This window comes from Triticum aestivum, chromosome 5D (assembly GCF_018294505.1).
Source record: "Triticum aestivum cultivar Chinese Spring chromosome 5D, IWGSC CS RefSeq v2.1, whole genome shotgun sequence".
In the NCBI taxonomy this organism is placed as follows: Eukaryota; Viridiplantae; Streptophyta; class Magnoliopsida; order Poales; family Poaceae; genus Triticum; species Triticum aestivum.
In genome coordinates, this window is record NC_057808.1 from 305,639,984 (window position 1) to 305,658,918 (window position 18,935).

Consider the following 18,935-nt stretch of genomic DNA (forward strand, 5'->3'; position numbering starts at 1 on the left):
GAGTATTATTAACTAGGACCTACTACCTTCTCTTAGGTAGAATAGCATAAAACAAGATAGGCCCTGAATCTCCATTATGGAGAATGGAGATTATCCTGTCTTCAATTCTTGCCTTTCGCACAATGTTGCTTCCAAGTACCTCCTTACGACTGTCCATACATTTTTTCCATTCTTTGATTTTCATGTCTCCACTTCTTTTAGAAATCCGATATGGACAGGTGAGATTCGTATGATGACCTGGCCGTATGTTCAAAACAGCAAGGCGACCATTCTGATACATCAGATGAGACACACAATCATTCGGGATTTTCTGTTGAAAAACATAGTAATAGCTTCATAGTTAGCAATGTAGTTAAGTTTTAAAAGAATTTATGCAAAAGATGCACGGATGTCGTAATACTAAAAAATCTTACCATGGCATCTCCATGGATGTTACCGTAGTTCAACATGTGCACTAGTGGCACGTATTGATCATAATGTGGAGGACTTTTATAATAGATATTGTAATTCTCAAGATCGGTACAAAATGCGACCAGATGATTTTTCTCCTGATAAGTTAACTCAGAGCCACCGGTGTAGTAGGTTCTGTCTACCATGTTCCGCACATTGTTTGAACAATGAAAATAAGTTGTCAACTATTTTGAAATAAACAATATAAATTAGTTAATAACTATGTTTGAGAAACTCACATAGCGGTAGAATTGGAAGCGTGTCAAGAAGGACCCCAAATGTCCATATTGTCTTGGGCGATGTCAGGATCACCAAGATCCATGGTGACAAGCATACCCTCATAAAAACCATACATCTTGCAAAGTGCTTCCCAATTTTTGCAACGAAAATGGGTTACGCTCTCAGAATTATACAGATTTACTTCAAAATCCATATCATGATGGGTCCTTAGGTGAATTTTCTTTGTTTCGAAATTTTCATGGTCTTCAAAATCCATCCTCTCCAAGACATAGCGTCTTGCATGACATGGGATAAGCTACTCGAATTGTAAAAGATGAAAATTACACGTTGAAATAGTTGAAGTCATGCTTAATTACGAAGAAAGCACTTTTCGTCGTTGCGTACCGTTTCAACATCGAAGGTCTCCTGGAGCTTAATGCTGAAGCGCCGATCTTCGTCCAGGTGAGGCCTGTCGCACAGACCTCGGTCGTCGTTGCACCAACTGCACTCCCCCGGGAGACTTTCGTCGTCCGATGACGACATTTCCTACGTTCATAATTCAAAGATTAAACTTGTACAATTCAATATATGTACTACAAAAATTAAATTAGATCATTATTATTCATCATGTGTTGACTATCGGTCTGTCGAGTCTTTTTCTTGAAAACTCTCAGCTCGCGTGGTGTATACATTCGACCGTTCGTGATGGTCGCTCGTCCTTTCGTTCCCGAGTGCATTACACCAAAATGTCTAGCACACGGGAACGAAGGAGAAGCGACCCCACGACAACAGTCGGGATTTTTTGTCCTCTCATATGTGGTGGAGACTCTCACTCACTGATTCCTCTCTGTATAAAAGCACTACTGCTAACGCTAAGCATGTAAATTTTTTCAAAAATACATTGGTCATCAATGATCTTTTTGTGTAGAATATAAATTGTCAATAGGAATCTTCGCCGGTTGACTATCGGTCTGTCGAGTCTTTTTCTTGAAAACTCTCAGCTCGCGTGGCGAAGATTCCTATTGCGGCCACAGATCCTACACATAGAGTTCAATAAAGACCAAGTGGTTGTGATGGTTTGAGAAGCACCATATTTAAGGTGGTAAAAATTCTGTTCGCGGAGCGAGGTGGGACTAAACTTTGGTCGTAGGAGGGGACTACATATATAAGTAGCGCTGGTAAGGGAAAAAGCGATGTTGCTAAGATCAATAGTAGTAGCGCTTGTTTCCCGTGTGCGCTACTAGTATCCCTAGTATACTTGGGAACGGTCTGTCAGTTTTAGTAGTAGCGCGTTTTCCATCTCCAGCGCTACTGCTATGCTCATAGTAGCAGCGCTTGTAGGGCAACGGCGCTACTACTAATTAGCAGCAGCGTTTACTCTTTTCCGACGCTACTACTATGCTACTGTGTATAAGCATTTTCCTAGTAGTGCCCACTTTCCTTCCAACGGAGAGGGGGAAAGGGGAAAGGAGGGAGAAGGAGAAGGAAAGAGGGGGGCCGCGCCCCCTCCCTTGTTCAATTCGGATTGGGCAAGGGGGGGGGGTGCACCACCTCCCGTGGCCTGCCTCCTCTCCTCCACTATGACCCATTAGGCCCATTAACTTTCCCGGGGGGTTCCGGTAGCCTCCTCGTACTCCGAAAAATCCCCGAACCTTATCGGAACCATTCCGGTGTCCGTATATAACCTTCCAATATATCAATCTTTACCTCTCGACCATTTCGATACTCTTCGTCATGTCCGTGATCTCATCCGGGACTCCGAACAAACTTCTGTCACCAAAACACATAACTCATAATACATATCGTCGTTGAACGTTAAGCGTGCGGACCCTACGGGTTTAAGAACTATGTAGACATGACCGAGACACATCTCCGGTTAATAACCAATAGCGGAACCTGGATGCTCATATTGGCTCCTACATATTCTACGAAGATCTTTATCGGTCAAACCGCATAACTAACATACATTAATCCCTTTGTCATCGGTATGTTACTTGCCCGAGATTCGATCGTCGGTATCATCATACCTAGTTCAATCTCGTTACCGGCAAGTCTCTTTACTCATTCTGTAATGCATCATCCCATAACTAACTCATTAGTCACATTGCTTGCAAGGCTTATAGTGATGTGCATTACCGAGAGGGCCCAGAGATACCTCTCCGATACACGGAGTGACAAATCCTAATCTCGATCTATGCCAACTCAACAAACACCTTCGGATACACCTATAGAGCATCTTTATAATCACCCAGTTACGTTGTGACATTTGATAGCACACAAAGTGTTCCTCCGGTATTCGGGAGTTGCATAATCTCATAGTCAGAGGAATATGTATAAGTCATGAAGAAAGCAATAGCAATAAAACTAAACAATCATTATGCTAAGCTAACAGATGGGTCTTGTCCATCACATCATTCTCTAATGATGTGATCCCATTGATCAAATGACAACACATGTCTATGGTCAGGAAACTTAACCATCTTTGATTAACGAGCTAGTCAAGTAGAGGCATACTAGGGACACTCTGTTTGTCTATGTATTCACACATGTACTAAGTTTCCGATTAATACAATTCTATCATGAATAATAAACATTTATCATGATATAAGCAAATATAAATAACAACTTTATTATTGCCTCTAGGGCATATTTCCTTCATTTGCATTATGTGTCTAAGAGATTTTCTTTAAAACCAAGTGACTTATGAACTATAATATCTTCAAGAATCAAGAGTCCTCTCTTCACCGGCACAGAGACAGTGCCATCGCCACCTGAAGTTTGCGAATCGATCGGGCCTTATCATTACACTAGTATCTAAGAGCATCTACAGCCGAACCCCTCAAATCCTCCTTATACATCCGGGTGGACGGCCTGGTCAAGAAAATGCGACCCAACCGACCCTAAACGTCTGGGCTGACCAGCGTCGGCCCATACCTAGCCCATATCTAGAGGCTAGCGCGTGCCCGGACACGTCAAACTCAAACTGACGGGAAGGACCCATGAGGAAACACGCCGAAATCCATCGATCTGATGGAAGCTCACCTGTCTGCACCCTTCTCCACCCTAGCTGGCCCCATCTCCACCCTTCCCATCCCTACCACACCGCCATGGGGCCCTGTCTGCACCCTGTTTTTAAGCTCCGAGGTCACCATTTGGCAGTAGCCATGGCCTGCCAAATGGTTACCTAATACAAGATGTTGACCCTGGAACACCGAGGGGGGGGCATCCTAGCAGAAATGGAGGCAGGCGGCTTGCCTTCGGACTCTCTGGAGTAGGAGAGGGACGAGCAATACAAGGCACCTAACGCAGAGATGTAGGAGATGGAGCCGTCATACAGAGATGAGGAGGAGGACGAGGCGGATCCTACGCCGGAGCAGGCTGAACTCTCCATGGAGGACGCGATGACCGAATTCAAGGTTGCCCAAGCGGAGGAGGCGGCAAAGCAACATGCCATCCTCAAGTCCATCCAGTTGAAGCTGGAGACCGATGCCAACTGTTGCTGTTGGGAATCGTAGCATAATTTTAAAAAAATTCCTACGCTCACCAAGATGCATCTATGGAGTATACTAGCAACGAGGGGAAAGGAGTGCATCTACATACCCTTGTAGATCGCGAGCGGAAGCGTTCCAATGAACGTGGATGACGGAGTCGTACTCGCCGTGATCCAAATCACCGATGACCGAGTGCCGAACGGACGGCACCTCCACGTTCAACACACGTACGGTGCAGCGACGTCTCCTCCTTCTTGATCCAGCAAGGGGGAAGGAGAGGTTGATGGAGATCCAGCAGCACGACGGCGTGGTGGTGGATGTAGCGGGATGCCGGCAGGGCTTCGCCGAGCATATACGAGAGAGAGAGAGGTGTTGCAGGGGGAGAGGGAGGCGCCCAAGGCTGTAATACTACTGCCCTCCCTCCCCCCCTTTATATAGGCCCCCTGGGAGGGGGGGGGGCGCCGACCAGAACCCATCTAGGGTAGGGGGCGGCGGCCAGGGGGGGTGCCTTGCCCCCCAAGGCAAGTGGGAAGCCCCCCACCCTAGGGTTCCCAACCCTAGGCGCAGGGGGAGGCCCATGGGGGGGCGCCCAGCCCACTAGGGGCTGGTTCCCTTCCCACTTCAGCCCACGGGGCCCTCCAGGATAGGTGGCCCCACCCGATGGACCCCCGGGACCCTTCCGGTGGTCCCGGTACAATACCGGTAACCCCCGAAACTTTTCCGGTGGCCGAAACTTGGCCTCTCCGGTCAATAACCAACAGCGGGATCTGGATACCCATGTTGGCTCCCACATGTTCCACGATGATCTCATCGGATGAACCACGATGTCGAGGATTCAATCAATCCCGTATACAATTCCCTTTGTCAATCGGTATGTTACTTGCCCGAGATTCGATCGTCGGTATCCCAATACCTTGTTCAATCTCGTTACCGGCAAGTCTCTTTACTCGTACCGTAATGCATGATCCCGTGACTAAAGCCTTAGTCACATTGAGCTCATTATGATGATGCATTACCGAGTGGGCCCAGAGATACCTCTCTATCACACGGAGTGACATATCCCAGTCTCGATCCGTGCCAACCCAACAGACACTTTCGGAGATACCCATAGTGCACCTTTATAGTCACCCAGTTACGTTGTGACGTTTGGCACACCCAAAGCACTCCTACGGTATCCGGGAGTTGCACGATCTCATGGTCTAAGGAAAAGATACTTGACATTGGAAAAGCTCTAGCAAACGAAACTACACGATCTTTTATGCTATGCTTAGGATTGGGTCTTGTCCATCACATCATTCTCCTAATGATGTGATCCCGTTATCAATGACATCCAATGTCCATAGTCAGGAAACCATGACTATCTGTTGATCAACGAGCTAGTCAACTAGAGGCTTACTAGGGACACGTTGTAGTCTATGTATTCACACATGTATTACGATTTCCGGACAATACAATTATAGCATGAACAATAGACAATTACCATGAACAAAGAAATATAATAATGACCATTTATTATTGCCTCTAGGGCATATTTCCAACAGTCTCCCACTTGCACTAGAGTCAATAATCTAGTTACATTGTGATGAATCGAACACCCATTGCGTCCTGGTGTTGATCATGTTTTGCTCTAGGGAGAGGTTTAGTCAACGGATCTGCTACATTCAGGTCCGTATGTACTTTACAAATATCTATGTCTCCATTTTGAACACTTTCACGAATGGAGTTGAAGCGACGCTTGATATGCCTGGTCTTCCTGTGAAACCTGGGCTCCTTCGCAAGTGCAATAGCTCCAGTGTTGTCACAGAAGAGAGTCATCGGGCCCGACGCATTGGGAATCACCCCTAGGTCGGTAATGAACTCCTTCATCCAGACTGCTTCCTGTGCTGCCTCCGAGGCTGCCATGTACTCCGCTTCACATGTAGATCCCGCCACGACGCTTTGCTTGCAACTGCACCAGCTTACTGCTCCTCCATTCAAAATATACACGTATCCGGTTTGTGACTTCGAGTCATCCATATCTGTGTCGAAGCTAGCGTCGACGTAACCCTTTACGACGAGCTCTTCGTCACCTCCATAAACGAGAAACATATCCTTGGTCCTTTTCAGGTACTTCAGGATATTCTTGACCGCTGTCCAGTGTTCCATGCCGGGATTACTTTGGTACCTTCCTACCAAACTTACGGCAAGGTTTACATCAGGTCTGGTACACAGCATGGCATACATAATAGACCCTATGGCCGAGGCATAGGGGATGACACTCATCTTTTCTCTATCTTCTGTCGTGGTCGGGCATTGAGCCGTGCTCAATTGCACACCTTACAATACAGGCAAGAACCCCTTCTTGGACTGATCCATATTGAACTTCTTCAATATCTTGTCAAGGTATGTACTCTGTGAAAGACCAATGAGGCGTCTTGATCTATCTCTATAGATCTTGATGCCTAATATATAAGCAGCTTCTCCAAGGTCCTTCATTGAAAAACACTTATTCAAATAGGCCTTTATACTTTCCAAGAATTCTATATCATTTCCCATCAATAATATGTCATCCACATATAATAAGAGAAATGCTACAGAGCTCCCACTCACTTTCTTGTAAACACAGGCTTCTCCATAAGTCTGTGTAAACCCAAACGCTTTGATCATCTCATCAAAGCGAATGTTCCAACTCCGAGATGCCTGCACCAGCCCATAGATTGAGCGCTGAAGCTTGCATACTTTGTTAGCATTCTTAGGATCGACAAAACCTTCCGGCTGCATCATATACAACTCTTCCTTAAGGAAGCCGTTAAGGAATGCCGTTTTGACGTCCATCTGCCATATCTCATAATCATAGTATGCGGCAATTGCTAACATAATTCGGACGGACTTCAGCTTCGCTACGGGTGAGAAAGTCTCATCGTAGTCAACCCCTTGAACTTGTCGATAACCCTTAGCGACAAGTCGAGCTTTGTAGATGGTCACATTACCATCCGCGTCCGTCTTCTTCTTAAAGATCCATTTGTTTTCTATGGCTCGCCGCTCATCGGGCAAGTCAGTCAAAGTCCATACTTCGTTTTCATACATGGATCCTAATTCGGATTTCATGGCTTCAAGCCATTTGTCGGAATCCGGGCCCGCCATCGCTTCTTCATAGTTCGAAGGTTCACCGTTGTCTAACAACATGATTTTCAGGACAGGGTTGCCGTACCACTCTGGTGCGGAACGTGTCCTTGTGGACCTACGAAGTTCAGTAGTAACTTGATCCGAAGCTTCATGATCATCATCATTAACTTCCTCCCCAGTCGGTGTAGGCACCACAGGAACATTTTCCCGCGCTGCGCTACTTTCCGGTTCGGAAGGGGTGACTATCACCTCATCAAGTTCCACTTTCCTCCCACTCAATTCTTTCGAGAGAAACTCCTTCTCTAGAAAGGACCCGTTCTTGGCAACGAAGATCTTGCCTTCGGATCTGAGGTAGAAGGTATACCCAATAGTTTCCTTAGGGTATCCTATGAAGACGCATTTTTCCGACTTGGGTTCAAGCTTTTTAGGTTGAAGTTTCTTGACATAAGCATCGCATCCCCAAACTTTTAGAAACGACAGCTAAGGTTTCTTCCCAAACCATAATTCATACGGTGTCGTCTCAACGGATTTTGACGGAGCCCTATTTAAAGTGAATGCGGCAGTATCTAAAGCATAGCCCCAAAATGAGAGCGGTAAATCGGTAAGAGACATCATAGATCGCACCATATCCAATAGAGTGCGATTACGACGTTCGGACACACCATTTCTCTGAGGTGTTCCAGGCGGCGTGAGTTGTGAAACTATTCCACATTTCCTTAAGTGTGTACCAAATTCGTGACTTAAATATTCTCCACCACGATCTGATCGTAAGAATTTTATTTTCCTGTCACGTTGATTCTCAACTTCACTCTGAAATTCCTTGAACTTTTCAAAGGTTTCAGACTTGTGTTTCATTAGGTAGACATACCCATATCTACTTAAGTCATCAGTGAGAGTGAGAACATAACGATATCCTCCGTGAGCCTCAACACTCATTGGACCGCACACATTGGTATGTATGATTTCCAATAAGTTGGTTGCTCGCTCCATTGTTCCGGAGAACGGAGTCTTGGTCATCTTACCCATGAGGCATGGTTCGCACGTGTCAAATGATTCGTAATCAAGAGATTCCAAAAGTCCATCTGCATGGAGCTTCTTCATGCGCTTGACACCAATGTGACCAAGGCGGCAGTGCCACAAGTATGTGGGACTATCGTTATCAACTTTACATCTTTTGGTATTCACACTATGAACATGTGTAACATCACGTTCGAGATTCATCAAAAATAAACCATTGACCAGCGGGGCATGACCATAAAACATATCTCTCAAATAAATAGAACAACCATTATTCTCGGATTTAAATGAGTAGCCATCTCGAATTAAACGAGATCCAGATACAATGTTCATGCTCAAAGCTGGCACTAAATAACAATTATTGAGGTTTAAAACTAATCCCGTGGGTAGATGCAGAGGTAGCGTGCCGACGGCGATCACATTGACCTTGGAACCATTCCCGACGCGCATCGTCACCTCGTCCTTCGCCAGTCTCCGTTTATTCCGTAGTTCCTGTTTTGAGTTACAAATATGAGCAACCGCACCGGTATCAAATACCCAGGAGCTACTACGAGTACTGGTAAGGTACACATCAATTACATGTATATCACATATACCTTTGGTGTTGCCGGCCTTCTTGTCCGCTAAGTATTTGGGGCAGTTCTGCTTCCAGTGACCACTTCCCTTGCAATAAAAGCACTCAGTCTCAGGCTTGGGTCCATTCTTCGACTTCTTCCCGGCAACTGGCTTACCGGGCGCGGCAACTCCCTTGCCGTCCTTCTTGAAGTTCTTCTTACCCTTGCCTTTCTTGAACTTAGTGGTTTTATTCACCATCAACACTTGATGTTCCTTTCTGATCTCCACCTCCGCTGATTTCAGCATTGAATATACCTCAGGAATGGTCTTTTCCATCCCCTGCATATTGAAGTTCATCACAAAGCTCTTGTAGCTTGGTGGAAGCGACTGAAGGATTCTGTCAATGACCGCGTCATCCGGGAGATTAACTCCCAGCTGAGACAAGTGGTTGTGTAACCCAGACATTCTGAGTATGTGCTCACTAACAGAACTATTTTCCTCCATTTTACAGCTGAAGAACTTGTCGGAGACTTCATATCTCTCGACCCGGGCATGAGCTTGGAAAACCATTTTCAGCTCTTCGAACATCTCATATGCTCCATGTTTCTCAAAACGCTTTTGGAGACCCGGTTCTAAGCTGTAAAGCATGCCGCACTGAACGAGGGAGTAATCATCAGCACGTGATTGCCAAGCGTTCATAACGTCTTGGTTCTCTGGGATTGGTGCTTCACCTAGCGGTGCTTCTAGGACATAATCTTTCTTGGCAGCTATGAGGATGATCCTTAGGTTCCGGACCCAGTCCGTATAGTTGCTGCCATCATCTTTCAGCTTGGTTTTCTCTAGGAACGCGTTGAAGTTGAGGACAACGTGGGCCATTTGATCTACAAGACATATTGTAAAGATTTTAGACTAAGTTCATGATAATTAAGTTCATATAATCAAATTATTCAATGAACTCCCACTCAGATAGACATCCCTCTAGTCATCTAAGTGAAACATGATCCGAGTTAACTAGGCCGTGTCCGATCATCACGTGAGACGGACTAGTCAAGATCTTCGTCACCTCCATAAACGAGAAACATATCCTTAGTCCTCTTCAGGTACTTCAGGATATTCTTGACCGCTGTCTAGTGTTCCATGCCGGGATTACTTTGGTACCTTCCTACCAAACTTACGGCAAGGTTTACATCAGGTCTGGTACACAGCATGGCATACATAATAGACCCTATGGCCGAGGCATAGGGGATCACACTCATCTTTTCTCTATCTTCTGCCGTGGTCGGGCATTGAGCCGTGCTCAACTGCACACCTTGCAATACAGGCAAGAACCCCTTCTTGGACTGATCCATATTGAACTTCTTCAATATCTTGTCAAGGTATGTACTCTGTGAAAGACCAATGAGGCGTCTTGATCTATCCCTATAGATCTTGATGCCTAATATATAAGCAGCTTCTCCAAGGTCCTTCATTGAAAAACACTTATTCAAATAGGCCTTTATACTTTCCAAGAATTCTATATCATTTCCCATCATAGTATTTCATCCACATATAATATGAGAAATGCTACAGAGCTCCCACTCACTTTCTTGTAAACACAGGCTTCTCCATAAGTCTGTGTAAACCCAAACGCTTTGATCATCTCATCAAAGCGAATGTTCCAACTCCGAGATGCTTGCACCAGCCCATAGATTGAGCGTTGGAGCTTGCATACTTTGTTAGCATTCTTAGGATCGACAAAACCTTCCGGCTGCATCATATACAACTCTTCCTTAAGGAAGCCGTTAAGGAATGCCGTTTTGACGTCCATCTTCCATATCTCATAATCATAGTATGCAGCAATTGCTAACATGATTCAGACGGACTTCAGCTTCGCTACGGGTGAGAAAGTCTCATCGTAGTCAACCCCTTGAACTTGTCGATAACCCTTAGCGACAAGTCGAGCTTTGTAGATGCTCACATTACCATCCGCGTCCGTCTTCTTCTTAAAGATCCATTTGTTTTCTATGGCTCGCCGCTCATCGGGCAAGTCAGTCAAAGTCCATACTTTGTTTTCATACATGGATTCTATCTCGGATTTCATGGCTTCTAGCCATTTGTCGGAATCCGGGCCCGCCATCGCTTCTTCATAGTTTGAAGGTTCACCGTTGTCTAACAACATGATTTCCAGGACAGGGTTGCCGTACCACTCTGGTGCGGAACGTGTCCTTGTGGACCTACGAAGTTCAGTAACTTGATCCGAAGCTTCATGATCATCATCATTAACTTCCTCCCCAGTCGGTGTAGGCACCACAGGAACATTTTCCCGCGCTGCGCTACTTTCCGGTTCGGAAGGGGTGACTATCACCTCATCAAGTTCCACTTTCCTCCCACTCAATTCTTTCGAGAGAAACTCCTTCTCTAGAAAGGACCCGTTCTTGGCAACGAAGATCTTGCCCTCGGATCTGAGGTAGAAGGTATACCCAATAGTTTCCTTAGGGTATCCTATGAAGATGCATTTTTCCGACTTGGGTTCGAGCTTTTCAGGTTGAAGTTTCTTGACATAAGCATCGCATCCCCAAACTTTTAGAAACGACAGCTTAGGTTTCTTCCCAAACCATAATTCATACGGTGTCGTCTCAACGGATTTCGACGGAGCCCTATTTAAAGTGAATGCGGCAGTCTCTAAAGCATAGCCCCAAAATGAGAGCGGTAAATCGGTAAGAGACATCATAGATCGCACCATATCCAATAGAGTGCGATTACGACGTTCGGACACACCATTTCTCTGAGGTGTTCCAGGCGGTGTGAGTTGTGAAACTATTCCACATTTCCTTAAGTGTGTACCAAATTCGTGACTTAAATATTCTCCACCACGATCTGATCGTAAGAATTTTATTTTCCTGTCACGTTGATTCTCGACTTCACTCTGAAATTCCTTGAACTTTTCAAAGGTTTCAGACTTGTGTTTCATTAGGTAGACATACCCATATCTACTTAAATCATCAGTGAGAGTGAGAACATAACGATATCCTCCGCGAGCCTCAACACTCATTGGACCGCACACATCGGTATGTATGATTTCCAATAAGTTGGTTGCTCGCTCCATTATTCCGGAGAACGGAGTCTTGGTCATCTTACCCATGAGGCATGGTTCGCACGTGTCAAATGATTCGTAATCAAGAGACTCCAAAAGTCCATCTGCATGGAGCTTCTTCATGCGCTTGACACCAATGTGACCAAGGCGGCAGTGCCACAAGTATGTGGGACTATCGTTATCAACTTTACATCTTTTGGTATTCACACTATGAATATGTGTAACATCACATTCGAGATTCATCAAAAATAAACCATTGACCAGCGGGGCATGACCATAAAACATATCTCTCAAATAAATAGAACAACCATTATTCTCGGATTTAAATGAGTAGCCATCTCGAATTAAACGAGATCCAGATACAATGTTCATGCTCAAAGCTGGCACTAAATAACAATTATTGAGGTTTAAAACTAATCCCGTAGGTAGATGCAGAGGTAGCGTGCCGACGGCGATCACATCGACCTTGGAACCATTCCCGACGCGCATCGTCACCTCGTCCTTCGCCAGTCTCCGTTTATTCCGTAGTTCCTGTTTTGAGTTACAAATATGAGCAACCGCACCGGTATCAAATACCCAGGAGCTACTACGAGTACTGGTAAGGTACACATCAATTACATGTATATCACATATACCTTTGGTGTTGCCGGCCTTCTTCTTGTCCGCTAAGTATTTGGGGCAGTTCCGCTTCCAGTGACCACTTCCCTTGCAATAAAAGCACTCAGTCTCGGGCTTGGGTCCATTCTTTGGCTTCTTCCCAGTAACTGGCTTACCGGGCGCGGCAACTCCCTTGCCGTCCTTCTTGAAGTTCTTCTTACCCTTGCCCTTCTTGAACTTAGTGGTTTTATTCACCATCAACACTTGATGTTCTTTTCTGATCTCCCCTTCCGCTGATTTCAGCATTGAATATACCTCAGGAATGGTCTTTTCCATCCCCTGCATATTGTAGTTCATCACAAAGCTCTTGTAGCTTGGTGGAAGCGACTGGAGGATTCTGTCAATGACCGCGTCATCCGGGAGATTAACTCCCAGCTGAGTCAAGCGGTTGTGCAACCCAGACATTCTGAGTATGTGCTCACTAACAGAACTATTCTCCTCCATTTTACAGCTGAAGAACTTGTCGGAGACTTCATATCTCTCGACCCGGGCATGAGCTTGAAAAACCAGTTTCAGCTCCTCGAACATCTCATATGCTCCATGTTTCTCAAAACGCTTTTGGAGACCCGGTTCTAGGCTGTAAAGCATGCCGCACTGAACGAGGGAGTAATCATCAGCACCCGGTTCATGTACAGCCGGCGCTCGGTCTCAATGCGCTTCGACTAGTGGCGTCGGAGCTCCGCCATGTAGTCCTCAACGGCGTGGGATGCCACGAGGTGCTCGCGGGCCTCCCGGTCTTCCCTCCTCTCCCGTGCGGTGGCCACAGTCGGGTCGACGGGTTCCATCCACGGCAGCCCCTCAAGGAAGTTGAGGCGAGCGTCAGTGTCGTGCAGGAGGACCGACATGATGTCATACTGTCGCACCGCCTGCACGGCGGACTGGAAGGAGCCGACCCATATCTTCTCGTGGGCGTTGCGGTCGATTATCTCCGCCACCCATGTTCTGCAACTTCGTTGTGGCACGTTGATGTATTGCCTCTGTGGCGGTGGAAGGTCGGGGATGCCGTGGAGGTGGGAGTGGGAGGAAGAAGCACCGCCACAGCCACGAGCTCGGGACCGCTCGTGGCGCGTGGATCCACACGAGGAGTGGCCGGGGTGGGATCCAAACATTATCGGCAGGCACCGACGCCGGAGTGGGTCTAGGTGAGGTTGGGGGCACGCCTACGAGGATTGGGGAGGCGAGGAGAAGTGACTTGTTGGATTTTTACTCCGCGGTCGCGAGGACGAGTAAATTTAAGAATCGTGAGTGGTTGGGAGTAAATTTTTTATAGCAACTCCAACAGCTCCCGTCTCCTGAAAACCATCGTTTACAGGAAGTTGGGGCAAAAAAAAAAGCCTCCAACAGCCCCGTAAACCCAATTTTTTATGCAATTCCACATAATCATGTTCTCCGTCTTGCGGGCGGATAACCGCCTAAAGCTTCACGGGGCGTGCTGCCGCACCGCCCGCCATGCACGCGCCGCCCCTAGCCCCTGTGGCCCTATCACTAACTTGCGGGCCTGAGCTATTAGCTATTTTCTAATTAAAAATAGGAAAAAATATAAATAATATGGGACGATGTTAACGGGAACTGAGAGAAGTGGCCATTAGAAAACTTCCCGTAAATAGATACGTCATTCTGTAAAACGATTTACGGAAAGTTTTTAGGGGGGCTATTGGAGTTGCTCCTACTCCCTAACCGTTTTCGGGGTTCGGTTAGTTCCTGGTTAGAGGAGAAAAACGGGATTTATCATTCTCTAACTAGTTATAGTGATCGGTTAGAAATGCTCTAATGCATGCATACGTTTGTATTTTTCTTGAGGACACAAAGGAACATCGTTTTTTTTAGCTGATCATGATACACTGCTTAAGCAGAAGATAAACACAAAAATGTATACGAATCTTTTTAAGTAGATTCTTCCCACAAGCATATGAATACAAAAATGTCGACCTTCAGCAATGTGATTTAAAAAAGAAAATATTTGCTCAGAAGAACAAGCATACGTTTGTATTTTTCTTGAGGACACAAAGGAACATCGTTTTTTTTAGCTGATCATGATACACTGCTTAAGCAGAAGATAAACACAAAAATGTATACGAATCTTTTTAAGTAGATTCTTCCCACAAGCATATGAATACAAAAATGTCGACCTTCAGCAATGTGATTTAAAAAAGAAAATATTTGCTCAGAAGAACAAAAAGTCCGACTTGCCGGATTCGAACCAGCGACCTAAGGATTTATCTGCAATACTACAGTCCTCCGCTCTACCAACTGAGCTAAAGTCGGCTTGTGTTTAACGGACGAACACAGCTTACTTATCTAAGGGCTAGCGGAGAATCATTCCGAACATATATCCAGAATGCTGGATGCAGGTCAATAGGCATAGCGCTGGCCATGTGGTCCAATAAACCACTCCCAAAACTACCGAGCCTCGTGGAATTAAAACGAATTCACCATTCTTATTTAATCTCTTATCTCCAACAGTATATGGGAGTCTGTCTCTAGATATCAATCTTAAGTTCTTGAGTGAACACAATATGTTTCTTAGCAGCCCTACTCATTCAGTTACCCATTAAGGGGCGTGCGGCAACAAGTAATGGCCGAGAAGTGAGAATTAAGGGTCTGTTTGATTCCAAATAAGTCATTAATTTATAAGTCGAAAAATGAAAAAAGTGACTTATTTTATCAAACAGACCCAACTTATAAGTCACCCCAACTTATAAGTCATAAGTTGTTCTACCCCAATTTAAAACTTATAAGTCACCCCCTTTTGCGTGGGTCCCACCACCTTTACATTAAAAAAAAGGTGGAAAGGTGTGGTCAGGTGACTTATAAGTCAAGGCGTGACTTATAAGCCACTGGTTTTAAGTCACCTGACTTATAAGTCAGGTGACTTATTGAAACCAAACATGCCCTAACATTCGGCCACTTTAGATCAACAGGGAACATTCAGATTCCAAGAAGTCCAGCGGAAAACCAGCAAGGTTTTAGTCTTCACAAGCATATTATATTTCTCTTTTTTTTAGCTCTAAAGCAATTGCAGCAGACTTGATCGATCATGGCAGAAAAGAGTCAAAAGACTGAACTTTTTGGCAGTCTTTGCTTTGCATTGTGCTATCTACTTTGAACACACATTTGTCAGGGTCTATTTGTCCGTAGCTGCCTCTTCTCACATGGCAATGGCATGGCCTTCCTGGTAGTAGGAGTATTTGATCTGGTCAGCTGAACAAGCAAAACTTAAAACACGCAGGCCACACCTACCGGTTAGTGAAACTTTCAAGCAATTGTTTGTTGGAGTCTCGTACAAACAAAATATACCTACCGCTCGATCTGTCGGTCGGTCAATGGAGCATTCGTGCGTCAGTTGTTGCAAATAAAGTATGTCCGGTGTGTGTGAATCTGGTCGACTGGCCGTGCACTTTGTCTTATCCACTGGACGGAGACGGACGGACGTACTCATTCAGAGTACGTTGAGTAGAATTCACCGTGGAGTATGCAACTAACGAACGCGTGACTCACGGAGACGAAGTAAACTAACGGGAAAACTAGCTAGCAAATGCGTGTTCATGCGGGTATGGAGGTTGCCGGCCTTTCACTGTCGAGTGTCAACCGGGTTTTCTAATGCATGAATGTCTGCAGCCACCAAATACTGTATACATGCTCCCATGTGCGGGTGTGAGATTAATTAGTGGAGGCCAGCCCATCATATTCCTATCCCATCGTCTGAATCTGAATGGCCTCGATCGCGAAAATTGTGTTGCTGCTGGTTTAATTTACACGATCTGGATCGACCATGACGGGTGAAGATTATCCTTCTTTCCCTGGTTGTCCGTAGCCCTCGTCCGGCGCGGGCAAGTGCAGCGCTGCAAACATTATCTTTCCTTGTTAATCGGTTTTCAGATAAGAGGTCCCATTGTACAAGTAATCAGATACTTGTGTTTGATAACTATTGTGAACGTTGCTTCGTCGCACCCCTTTTTTTTGCCGGGATAAGAAACATATTTAACTTCAGTCTGGTTTGACATGTTCAAGCAAGTTAAAACAGCCTAACAAGCACATAAGCCATTCTCATCACTTCTAGAAAGATGCGCCTTTATAGTTGATGGCCAAGGGCTCAACGCAAGCAAGGAAATGAAGCTTCAGGTTCTCTATTTGATACAGTTCGGGCGTGTTTGGTTGCCGCCGGCTACAGTACCTACGTTGCATACCCTTCTCCACTCAGCCTGGATCCGGCAAAACAGCCCCATATGCGACATCTGCAAGTTATTTGGTTGTCTGCATATGGACTTCCTGCATTAGAGGATCAACTTTGGCACGTTGTTTGGTTGCCTATATTGTCTCGGCGCATACAACTACACGCTGTTTGGTTGCCCGCATGAGGTATGATTAAGAGCTAGCAGTTGCACTTATGTGTTAAGAGCTAGCAGGGGAAGGGGGAGAAGAAATGCAGTGTGCGCCGGACCATGGCGACTGCGGTGGATAGTGGTTGTGGCGCCGTGTCCGACATGACGTGGAGTCGTGGGCGAGCAACCCCGTCGGCGGCACGACGAGCGACACCGTCGGCGAACTAGTTGTGGTGCTCGCGCAAAGATAGTGGACAGAGGAGGAGAATGCAATGCTCGCGCCATGGTATCGTCCGTGCAGTAGGACGAGAGAGGAGGCCGAGATGATCGACGCCGAAAACGGTTCCAGTGTAGTGGGACGAGAGAGAGGAGGCCAAGATGATCGACCCCGTCGGCGGCGCAGCGAACTGCAGTGTGCATGGAGGCAGAGGACACAAGAAAGCAGTGTGCGCGCCATTACAGCGTCAGTGCAGTAGGAGGACGACAGAGAGTAGGCCTAGATGAGCGACGCCGGAAACGACTCTAGTGTAGTAGGACGCGAATAGGAGGGCTCTGAGCAGAGGACAGAGGAGCTCGGCATGGCGGCGTGAGTGCACTAGACTGCTGTTCAAGGAGAGATGAAGCTACGATCATCGAAACCAAAGACTTACAACACGAATGTTGTGCGGAATTGCGAGCTTAGGCTGTGGTCAAAGAAAATTTCAAACGATTGATCGTGCGCGACGAATCTAACAAAATTCGTTCAGAATAACTCCAAACGGGAACACGAAATAAAGAATTTCCGGCCGACGAAACTACGGACCGATCGCCTGAATGGAATCGTAGCATTGAGGTGCATCTTTTTCGTGTAGAGCTTACCTCAAATCGAAGCACCGTTGTATAGATCAGAGGAACAAGGAAGAGAGAAGATTAGAGAGAAGCTTAGTGGAGGTTGAAGAAGACCTCACGCCCGCTGGCTTGCGTTCGGCTCGGCCTGGCTCGTAAGAAACTGCCGATCTGAGCGTTTCCAGCGAGCAAGGCCCAAAGGTGCTTTAAGTTCCGTGCTATGCAGCCAACCAAACAGCCTGTTTCCTTCTCGCACGGGACTAGTTGGGCCTCATGCAGGCAACCAAACACGTCCTTCAAGAAAGCCACAACAAGGAGAGGTGCAGCTGCCCTGAAAGCTACTACTCTCTCAAAATACCCACCGATTTCTTCATTTCTGAAGGTTAAGTATGGAGGACTAGCATAACAAAGGATTGGCCTGCATGGAAGAGGAACAGCACCATTAATTGCAGAACCAGGCCGGCTTTTTCTAGGGCATCGAAGATTAATGGCTACTACCCTTCTGCTCAGGTATAGAACATGGCTAGGAGTCTAATTAAGGACTCGGTGAGCCGGCTATTTTAGTTTCACAATTAGTTCAAGAACTTTTTTAAAAGGATAGCACCTTGTCTCTGCATCGGTTAATGTATAAGTATTATTTATTTCCCGATAATGATGTATGAACGTACGTGGATGAACATGGTTGAATTTTCGATGCAGTACGTACATCTCCATTGCATTTCATTTTCACCAAGCACATAACAAGACTATTGCATCTCCATTGCATTGCATTTCATTTTCACCAACCACAAAACAGATCGGCTTCCGGTTTCTAAACTATACTGTGAATCCAGAAAAGCATCACGACACATGCACAATGATACTAGAGATATAAAATATAAAAAAAACCATGATGCCGCTGAGGCTCAAGATGCCGGAATACCGTCAACACCAACTCTTCTAGGTTGAAGGCTAGTCCAAGTATGAAACCAGTGTGCACATAAACACTATAACCTACACATGAGAGATACAAATAGTCAATTAAGCTCTCTCTTCTTCCGGAGGGAAATAGTCAATATAAGCTCTCGATCACGTCGAGCATGTCAATTTGCGGTGGGACACGACAAGACTGAGCTTTTGGTGAGGAGGCCTGTATATGGTTGTATCGCATCGATGGAACACATCATTCATGCACTAGGCTAGGATTATCATTTTTTAATTTTACAAATGCAACGTATGCGG

The 18,935-nt window shown here is 45.9% G+C and overlaps 1 non-coding gene across 1 annotated transcript; it reads right to left on the reverse strand.

Annotated features, from left to right (window-relative positions):
- Positions 1-14,747: 14,747 nt before the first annotated feature.
- On the reverse strand, positions 14,748-14,832 carry TRNAY-GUA (transfer RNA tyrosine (anticodon GUA)). The gene is given in 2 exon segments: positions 14,748-14,783; positions 14,796-14,832. It is a non-coding gene; the product is annotated as a tRNA-Tyr (tRNA).
- Positions 14,833-18,935: the final 4,103 nt, after the last annotated feature.